Here is a 9,094-nt window from a genome sequence, read left to right on the forward strand (position 1 = left end):
CACACACACACACACAGACACACAAACACACACACACACACAAGACGCACACCGCACCTTCTACCTGCACTAAACACATACACACACACACACACACACACACACACTGCTGCTGGTGTACTTGACAGACCTTTTTTAATATTTATTTTCTTCAAAATGCTACTATTACCATGTCAGAACGCTATAAAGGACTTTTTTAGGAAAAGCACAAAAGCACAACAAATACCTCTTAATTTATGTCCTCTACAAGTCTTCTGTTGTCCAGTCTTGCACTTTAAATGTCTGTATGAGCACTGTCTATGTCCATCAGTAGCGTGGCGTGCGTTATTTTTCCGAGGAAGCCAGGGAGAACAAAAAAAAAATATAATATAATATAATATAATATAATATAATATAATATATTATTAATCAGTAGCGGCGGCTGGCTGGGACAACAAGCAAGGCAGAAAGTTTGGCCATGAGAATAAAATCAATAAGGTATAATTTATGAGATGCGTTGCATGTTTGCGAACCAGGAAGGCATTTGCCAGAACTGCTGCGAAGCAAGGGAAGGAGAGGTCAAGTCTGTTTTGGACAGCACACCACGAGCGCAGCTACAGCTACAGCTCTTGATCATGCGTTTGACTACTTTTGTTAAGAAATAAATAACAAGAAAAATACTATGTCTGTTCAGAGTTGGAGTAGTGACAAGCAACACCGCAAGAATTTGCACTTTACGCACGACACCAGATGCTCCACAAGCCCCCTAAACACAATTCAGTCTCATCCTGTGCCAGTTCAAAGGCCCCACAGAACAGAATGCAATAACACCGGACATGCACTGACTGACCACTTAATAGTTATTCTACTGATGACTAGGTTCAATCGGCTGCTCTGAGTCGTGCACGTCTTGTATCGAATGTCAAATGTTGTGTGTGCGACCTCTCTATGGTTGCCAGATGTATGGCGATTTCCAGCGCAAACATGCTAAAACAAAACCCATTGAAATAACCCTGATGCACGCGGTTGAAACAGAGCACAACAGAGCACAGAGAAGTGGCATGATGCGTATATTTAGGACCTGGTGGCACATTATGCCATCTAATAATCACCATAGCTTATTGTCATAATAGCAAGAGCTAACAAGCAGCAAGAAACAAAGCTAAAAGCAAAGCTAGCTGCACAAAACGTTAGGTGGCCTGCTTATAATCTAACTTTCTGAAACAATAAAGCAAGTTTGCCTACCGTTGTAGAAGTTATCCTGAACGTATATGTGTCCATGTGAAGATCCTGTCGTTATGTTAAATCCATTTTATGCATTGCCTGCCTTGACATTGGGAGCCATCGGCTGTGTATGCGCGCTTTAACTGTCACTATATTTTGCCCGTAGTCTGTTCAATGTAGTTTCTAGTTCTACTGGCAGCCAGGTAAAGTGGCTGCCGATCCTGAAGTATCATCCGTTTCCCTCCTTGGCAAATCATAGACGGGCAATATGATTTATCTCGTGACCAATTTTGAGCAATATGATTGGTCAAGCATTCGTTTTTTTCAAAACTCCAGAAATTTATGGCTGCCAACTCGACTTGGCACCAGTTTTTTTTTAGCATCGAGAGACATGTAGTACTTTGTTTCACCAGATGGTTACCCAATGGGAGGGGGTGGGGCGCTATTTCCCCCGGCTGGAAAATACTCACAGAGTGACGAGAGTGGAAGGGAATATTAAAATAGGAGACTCGTCGATAGAATGTTTTAATGATTAACGGATATTAAAGCTGTTGTTGGGAAAATTAGGGGATGCCTGGCATCCCTTGGCATCTGCGACGACACGCCACTGATGTCCATACTGTCTTAAGTCCATGTATAAGTACTGTCTATGTCTATACTGTCTATGTCCTTACCTAGATTAGTCTATGTGTGTATGGGAAAGCAAGAAATGTAATTTCAAATTCTTTGTATGACCAGTGCATGTAAAGAAATTGACAATAAAACCTACTTGACTTGACTTGAAATGAAGTTTTGACCATTGGTACATGCAGGGCCGCTGACAGGTTTGGCTGGGCCCGGGACAAAAAAATATCAATGGGCCCCCCCCAAAAAAAACCCACCAAACCACCATTTTTTTCAAGACAGACCAGGTGTCCAGACTACACTTTCGGCCTGAAAGCGCACCACTCTCACGTGATATGCTATATATTATTAGGCCTACCTATTATAAAAGAAAAGACATTGGTATCAAAGTAGCCTCACAAATCAATGACGCATACAATAAGTCCATAGTAAATGATCTATCCATCCAATTATCCATGCATTTTTGCCAACATTTATTTAGAAATAAAACAAAATAAATGGGACTCACATCATTAATTGTAATTTACATTTAAATTTAAATGTAATTTACTTTAGCAATTTGAGGGCTTGCACATCAAAACGTGCCTGACTGAATCAGAGTTTGCTTAACTGACTTCAAGTGACGTGTGATGACAGTGAACAAGTGAGCAGCACACCAAAGACGTCAGTCTTGAGTCTTCCCACACCAGGAATAGCCAAACACAGGAACAAGTCAAGTTGCAGAAATGTATATGCAAAACGGATGTACACTGTTTCTCCCCACAAAGTTAACAGGTTGATAAAGTGTTAGCATTTGCGCTAAGCGGGATTTATACGCGCTAAGCGAAATAGCGTTGCATAATAGCGCTGTTTTAAAAGTTCTCCCTTGCGCGCGACGCAATTTCTCATCATGTTATGATTGGGGCTAATGTGCATATTCCTAGCTAAGGTCACAGATGGTCAGATTTGAAACACAATTTTACTAAGCTGTGGTTATAAAATGATGCGACTGTGTGACTGATCATGTTTTAAACATGAATGCTGCAGTGCAGTGCGTGTCTGTTTATGAAGGGAAACTTTTGCTTTGTTAGTGTCCTCTGCTATTGTTAGTACCTGCATCATCTGAAGAACGTTTTACTGAAATCCTGGGGCTTCTGGTGTCTTCATCTATTTTTCTCCTATCCTTCATTTTCTGCCCTCCTGGTTTGAACGACTGCTTCTTCAGACAACTTGGCAAATTGGCACGAGCCGCGTTAAGTTGAAGCCGCTTTTTTCTTTCTCGTAATGACCGACCAAACCATTTGTGCACTGGGGGTGGGGGAGGTGGGGGTTCTTGATCCTTTCTTAGGGCAGGAAAGGCAAAATATCGGCATCATTTATTTAATGTAAATAAAGCGCAATCTCACTCTCTCAAAAACCATCTTATTTTGAAATTAATTAGAACCATTAATCACAAACTTAATGAGGGCCCAGTTCTGGGCCCCCCTATCCCAGGGCCCGGGACAAAAAGCCCTTTTGTCCCCCCCTGTCGGCGGGGCTGGGTGCGTGAATCGGAAGAAACTTTTCTTCAACTGCTTGGTACCGTCTACTGATAGCCTATTCCTGGGAACTGCCAGCGAGGTCTCCTCCACAGTTTAGGCGTATCTGGTTGGTATTTCTACATGCCACATCAGCATTAGACTAGGCCTACTACTTAAGCTACTGTAGGCGAACATTTGTGAAAGGTGCTAGACGTCTCCATCCGACCGACCTCTAGGCTACCTCTATCTGTCATAACACCATGCAACACCTCCCTGGTTTTGGATGCGTTACGCATGGCCCCATTTAAACGTGGACCTGAAGTGTCTTTCCATTAAGATGATAGGCTACTATCCCTCGCTCTGACCACTAACCTACCCTACCAAGCGAGTCGGGTGAGTTACATGTTAGCCTACATGTGCAGTCTGTCAACCCAGACTGCGCGCAATTTGCCCCAAATGGCACCATGGTCAACTTGCATTTCACGTTTGTGCCCGAGGTCACACATGAGAGACAGAGTGCAGCCTGTAATACACGCCATTATCTAAACTCTCTTCCTCGGCTTGCGCTTGTGGAATGGCCCTTCGACGCGTCCGTGGAGAAAACGGTTTCCACCCTGCCAGCCTAGGCAGAACAATGTTGGTGGACATTTCTTCATTCAACATCCCAATTGAAATGACGCCTTGTGACATCACGAGGCTCTAGCGCCTCCACGAGACCATGGGAATGTACCGTGAAGAATAAAGAAAACCAATAAACGCAAATTACTGTTAAAATTTCGTTTTGGTTTCCCTGTTTATGATTTGTTCTGTTTTAGGTTGAAAAACGAAAACAAACATCAATCCCCAATGTTTTGCTCATACTAAAAAACAGGAAAACGAAATATTGCATCATTTTTTTGTTTTTCCGTTTGCCAAATTGAATGGAATAATTAAATGATCGGATGATACACGGACCGTTCTCTGGTAATGCATTTCCTTACCATGGATTTAAACGAAACAAAAATCAAACTATATGGGACTCTGAAGCAAGCTTAGGAAGATTGCATGAATAGCGCATGAGCCTATATAGCTAATGTAATTTGTAAAGAGGACACAAAAAGACAAATCAACATTTAAGTTTAACTTTGTTTCACTTAAGACCTTCACTAGGCTATTGCCCAAGCCAAGTTTGAACTATGCATCAAGGCAAAAACATTGCGCTATTTTCAGCTCGCCGCCAAACAAGTCAGAAAGCTGTAACCTAGAGCTTATTATCCACTAAGGAAACATGTACCTCTAGAAGTCAATAACCAACTCAACAACCGTCCAGAGGGACTTCTACAGGTTTGAGCCACCATCCAAACTCAGGGACGCACCTTGAGGACGCGTGAATGCTATGCGAAAAAACAGGGTGACCCACGATGGGTCCCTCATTTTGTCATGTTACAAAAACATATCACTCAATATTATTATTATTATTATTATTATTATTATTTACAAATTGCACCCTGGTGCCAACACAGTCTTGCTCCTACTGCCATGTCTCTAGCTGACGTCATAACGCCTCCACCCTCTGTTAACAGGTGCGAGAAATTGTCCTAATGACTCCTGGGTCACATTGATCAGATATATCCGATCTGCCTGTTTACACTGTAGACACATTCATACATCCGATTTGTATCCGATTAAAATCCACATTTGGTAAGAGCCTGGATCGGATCTGAGGAGATCGGAATTCATGCGCTCTGTGGCTGTTTAGGCCTACATATGGGTCGCATATATCGGATCATACATGTGCACATTGGAGCAAAAAAAAAATTGGATCTGAGTCACTTCAAGTGACTAGTGTAACCATGCCCTTAGTCACAGCTTTTATGTGTTTTGGTCTGTGTTCTATTAGTCCTTCACATTGTTCTTGGATGACTTTATTCCAGTCCTGGTGTAAGAATTGATATTGCAGGTCTTAGACCTGTGTGGCACCCCTTATGTTGAAAATCTGAATAAAAGTATTTTGGTTCGTTTATGCATCATTTGTGCACGATTGTGCAGGCAAAATGAGCGTTTGTGCACAAACCCTCTTTATTAAGATATTTAACTTTTAAGAGGTTGGTGACCTTAGGTCACTCAGCACCCCATTGCAGTTTTTCTCGACTGCTTACACACATTTTTCGGAATCAGTTCTCGAATTCTCAAAACTCTACATACAAATCTCCAAACCTCACACACAACGGGCAAAAGTCTTCATACAGGCACGTGCACAGCATAGTTGCCCACGGTGCCCGAGCAACGGCCCTTTTGCCCACATTGGCTGATATTGCCCTTCCAAGGGAGGGGAAAATAATTTGGCAATTATAATTTCATATTTCAATATCATTTGATTTCTTTATAATTCATAATTTTGATTGAAGTTTTGTACAATAAAGACTTACAGTATATCACGAAAGTGAATACACCCCTCACAGTTTTGCAGATTTTTGAGTATATCTTTTCATAGGAAAGCATTACAGAAATTTCACTTTGACACAATGATTAGTGACCTTTTAACAACATATTTAACCGGTTAAATTTCTTGTTCACTCAGAAAAAAACAAAATACAGCCATTAATGTTTGAACATGTACTCACAAAAGTGAGTACACCCCAGATTAAAATCCGGTAGAGAAGGGGCTATGTTGGCTCGAATCGTCTCGAAATGAAAAGGGATGACAAGGGAGGTCATCAGTGTGCGTTTCAACCTTTCTTTGCATTGAACTTTTACATTTTGAGTCTGCATCTGGCTTAAATAGATTGGTTTGAGATTTGAATGCAATCCTATGGAGAATATCATGATCTGCTTCAGTAGTCACAGTGCATGTTGACATGCATGTTTCTTTTAGGTGTATTTCAGATTGCCAATGTTGACAGCATTCATGCATCCCCAAACCATGTCAGTCCCACTACCATGCTTGGCTTATGAGAGGATATACTTTTTTTTGTAAAACTCACTTGTTTACCACCACACATGCTTGACACCATCTAAAGCAAATTTGTTTATCTTGGTCTCAAGAGAGATGAACAGACCAAGGATATGGATCACTGGAACCATGTCGTGTGATCTGAAGAGACCAAGATACACAAATTTGCTTTAGATGGTGTCAAGCATGTGTGGTGGTAAACAAGTGAGTTTTACAAAAAAGGTGTATCCTCTCATAAGCCAAGCATGGTAGTGGGACTGACATGGTTTGGGGATGCATGAATGCTGTCAACATTGGCAATCTGAAATACACCTAAAAGAAACATGCATGTCAACTTGCACTGTGACTACTGAAGCAGATCATGATATTCTCCATAGGATTGCATTACAAAATCTCACACCAATCTATTTAAGCCAGATGCAGACTCAAAATTTAAAAGTTCAATGCAAAGAAAGGTTGAAACGCACACTGATGACCTCCCTTGTCATCCCTTTTCATTTTGTTTCATTTCGAGACGATTAGAGCCAACATAGCCCCTTCTCTACCGGATTTTAATCTGGGGTGTACTCACTTTTGTGAGTACATGTTCAAACATTAATGGCTGTATTTTGTTTTTTTCTGAGTGAACAAGAAATTTAAGCGGTTAAATATGTTGTTAAAAGGTCACTAATCATTGTGTCAAAGTGAAATTTCTGTAATGCTTTCCTATGAAAAGATATACTCAAAATTCTGCAAAACTGTGAGGGGTGTATTCACTTTCGTGATATACTGTAAGTCAGTCATACAAATTCATCAGACCCGTCGAGAATGGGCACAAGCGATGTGAGGTAGTACTAGGCCTACGCAACAACTCCGGTGGGGAGGGAGAAGGCACGCGACAGGTGCTTGAGCGTCTATAAGAGACACAAAAGATTTTGAAGATGCCTGTCGGCTAGAGCCCTACACACAGTCTACATATTAGGGTACAAAATATGCTCACAATCAACCTCTCTATTATCAACAATGTTGAGTTTAGAACTTTTAGTTATCATACTGTACATCTGACAGCCAGCGCCCCGTTTAGGTAGCAAAAAAAACCGACAGCCAGGTGTAGATATGCTTCGGAAAAATAGGCAAGATTTCATGTTTCAACTGATTTGCTTTGCAATTCGTATTTTTGATTGAAGCTTCTTAAATTAAGTTTTCAAATTCAGATTCACCTGCACCTCGAGAGATAGGCAAAGGGAGGGGCAGCATGCGCGTTGCGGGGGGGGCACGCGCAGCTCTACATGGGAGGGAGGGGGGAGCAAGCATGCATGCGATGCGACCAGGGCAGAGACGCAAAATATGTCGAAGATGTCGTGGGAGTAGAGCGACTGCCCTGGCGGCCTGAGGTGAGCTGGAAACATAGCAGACTACACAGTATTACATTACATGACCACAATTAATGCCTCTTAAAGCCGATGTCGAGTTTAGGACGTTTAGTGATCCTATACTCTGACAGCCGGTGTGCCACGTTCAGATATTGGGGAAAAACGACAGCCAGCTAGCTTGCAGTCATTGTCAACGTTTTACATGGCTCAGGTTGTTTTGTGGAAGGCTAACCCAACTAAGAAACATGCAGATGACATGTCGTTTTATCAAGCAAGAGAGAACTTAAGGGGGTAGGTAGCTAAAGGAAGCACATCTCTGAGTTGGCTGCGAAAAAAAATGAACAGGTGCAGGTGAGGCAGCGCATCTTTTTCAGGATTGTAGAGGTTTGATCTTGGTGAGACCGCTTGGAAAGTGCTTTTTCTTATATATTCTCCGACCCAAAGATAGGCTACTGTTTCCACTGTCAATGTCCATGTAATTGAAATAAATCCACTCCACATGATAACTGACGTTTACTGTTCTCAAGACATAGGCCTACAAAATGTGCATGAACTAACTAAAATATCTGTAATGAAAATAAAAGGTTATAAAGTCTGCGAGAAGCTCGGAGCTTCAGAGCAACAGATAAGAACTGGTCGCTCCCACGCCACGGTTCTTTGCGATCTGAAATGAAAGCCGGCTCGTCAATTCTTAAAGCGACAGTACACATTTTTAATATAGGCTACAAAAGACCCAACAAATGACCTAAACCTGTGAATTCTTATTGTTTTAGCTTTCCTATACACTCGCCTCCAAAAGAGTTGTCGCCTATCCATCTGTTTGGAATAACAGCTAATAACCTGACTTTCAATTAATCACTTGGCTTCAGAAGTCACTCATATGAAAGCTACAACCCTCCTGAATGAAAATGCATGCACAAAAATAAATTTCATGCACCAAAGACAGATTGACCCTTTATTGAACACAGACAGGGCAGATTTTGACAAGACAAAAGTTTTGTCGCCTATGGAACATAATGTGAAAATGAGCAGATAAGTCACTTCAAATAACTTCAAATACGCAGATTGGGTGTCATACTCAATCACTGAATCACTCTCACCTCTCCAGAAAGTCGACTTTGGCCTTAGGTGTATGTTTAGGGTCATTGTAATCATGGAAAGCAACACAATGAAAATCAATGGAGTTCAATGAGAGATGGTGACATATTCGCTATTCGTAGAGCAATACACGTTTAACTTCATAATTTAATCAATGACAAAAGCCCTCAAACACCTGCAGCATGCATGCAGCTCCTCATAAGAGCTGTATCTGTACCATGTTTCACTTTATGCACCATTTCTCTTTTTTCATATTCTTCATCTCCAACACCATATAGTTCTGATGCTATCAGTTCTAAAATGGTTGATCTTGGGATCTTGATTTCAGAGTATGAGTCCCATTAGCCTTCATTTTTGTCAGAATTAGGCCTGACATACTCTTGGCT

This window comes from Engraulis encrasicolus, chromosome 17 (assembly GCF_034702125.1).
Source record: "Engraulis encrasicolus isolate BLACKSEA-1 chromosome 17, IST_EnEncr_1.0, whole genome shotgun sequence".
NCBI classification, from domain to species: domain Eukaryota; kingdom Metazoa; phylum Chordata; class Actinopteri; order Clupeiformes; family Engraulidae; genus Engraulis; species Engraulis encrasicolus.